The following is a 2,480-nucleotide window of genomic DNA, read 5'->3' as shown; positions in this document are numbered from 1 at the left end:
GAATGGAATTAGCAAAATTCGAGTAATTTTCCAGTAAGTATGAGGGATTTAATATAAAACTATCCATTTCGGTCATAGTTATGCATCGATTCGCAAATTTAGAAATTTTGTCAGAATGGAAGCAAGTTTCACATGAATTAAAATTATAAAGAATACTAATAGAAGCACTTATCATGCAAAAACCGGCACTGAAAATATTGAAACAGAAATAAAATACTCTGAAAGATTAGTAAAATCCATTATTAAAGAACTTATGCAACTATAGAAGAAAGAAACACGAACCCAAAGGAAATAATGATATTTTCGCTCATATTCCACACAAACTAGGAAGTTAACTATGTATTACCAACAGGAGTGATGGTTATAGCATTGTCACGGACGCTAATCAATATAGTCTAATTATTAAACTTTTGTAACTGATTGTCCTTTTAGTTCATTGTTCTTCAAAGGACATATAATGAACAGCGAAAGGAAATGTTGGATATTTCAAAACTCAATTTGTAATTAATTTATAAATTCTTTATCTGTAAACCTGCTATGTAATTCTGTCTTTGAAATTGTTTCCAAGTACTATAGTTGCATAAGTCAACATGTAAGCTCATGCATTTACAAGTATGATGAGAGCAGTAGATTCATAGGTACACGTCCTTACGATTTCGCCACGAATACAGGAAGTTTACACAGCTCGAGTCCTGAATCAAAACCACTAGGCTTTCCGAAGTCGTAGTAGTGCCGACGAAGATTTATCAAGACGAACATCTTATCAGAGCTGATTGATCTGGTGTTGTATTACATCAATCATCGATACTCTATTGTAATGTAAATCCCCAAACTATCAATGCATATTTAAAATTTCTTATTGAAAGTAAACAGAAACAAAATTCTCTAAACAAATAGACTAAAGAAAGTGAGAACAAGTAAACGAAAGTTACAATATCAAAAAATACGACAAGTAAACAGGAACTCATATAGGAGAAAGGCCGAAAAACAAAAATGTACAAACTAATCAGGAAATAAACAAGAGGTGAGAATTGTCAGATCTGTTAGAATCGACAGAACGGTCTCAACGACATTGATATAGTCAATCAAGTTGTTGATAGTTATGCCTTAAAGCAGATGGTCTTCAATTCTACATCCTTCCTGTAAATAATCCTTAATTTAATTATGTAAAGAACATAATATAAGAAGTTCATTGAGCGTGGAGGTCTTCCTCATGAACTGGCATAAAATTGTTCTATTCAATTTGTAACTCCTTGTAGAAATGACAAATATTTCAATGTAACATCATGAATACAATATTTATATAGAGATAGATGCATCTGATCTAAATTCTTTCGCTACCGAAATTTACAACCTATTCATATCTTTCTCAAAAGTAATGTTTCATTTGAATATTGAGATGGTAGATTAAGCAAATAACTAATCAAACTTTAAAATTATTCGTATCATCATTTTGGAATCTTTATTTATTAAAATAACAAAAAAAAATCCTCTTCTTTTTGAAGTTATGAAACACTACGTACATCAATAACCTGAGGTATGTACCTGTTTCATATTTGTCAGTATCTAGTCATGATTCGGTGCTTGGGAAGTTTCAAATAGACACGACTGAACGAAAAATTACACATATCGAAAATGACAGAGAATTGTATCGAACCCATAGTTTTCGGGGCTGCTCCGTTTGAAATAACTTTTGGAAATAGTTTGTATCTACCTCAAGCCTGGTTTTCACCAAAGGGCATCTCCATCCAATGCATTGTTGACTCTCTACTTTCTTGACCGGTGGGTATCAGGGTCAATATGGGTATGTATAGAACCGGTAGTCTCTGTAGGTCACGAATACGATGGCTTCGATGTCGCAAAGTGAGGTGTGTTCGAACAGGACTCGAAAAACCGATCGACGGTACAGACAATATTGTAGTCACTACTCGGGTCATCGTGCACCACTGAAGAGACTTCCGATGAAGATCTTTGTGCCTATCCTTGTCTCCTAAGTCTGCTGCGTGATTCTATGCCGCACATTGCCCATGAAACTACAAAGATCCAGCAGGATACTCACAAAAACTGACGAGAACCAGCCCAGAAACACGTATTGTTTACTTGTGCGGGCGAAGGTGACCCACGGGCCCCTTGGGCATTGTGGGTATGGGAAGAATGGGAAGACACGCTAGTTTCCGAATATTCAAACTGCGATGCCACATTTTAAGTTCTTTCGGTGCCGAGGGTCAGAATATCAAGACACTGCTGATAGCTCTCAGCCATTTCGACCGATCTGCCAGCTGAGCTTGGTTAGGTTCGAATTGGAACCCATTCTTGGGCTTAGTTGTGATATTCAACAGGCTCGTAGCTAGGAGTATGTTATGGGGGAGACACAGTTCAATTTGTTCCCTGACACACACGCACACATACACACACAAACCAAGCTCAGCTGACTCATGGATCGAAATGGCCGAGAGCGATCAGCAGTGTCTGGCTAATTT

Source organism: Thermobia domestica, chromosome 10 (assembly GCF_964235325.1).
Source record: "Thermobia domestica chromosome 10, izTheDome1.hap1.1, whole genome shotgun sequence".
Lineage (NCBI taxonomy): Eukaryota > Metazoa > Arthropoda > Insecta > Zygentoma > Lepismatidae > Thermobia > Thermobia domestica.
Note: the sequence above shows the minus strand (reverse complement) of the source record.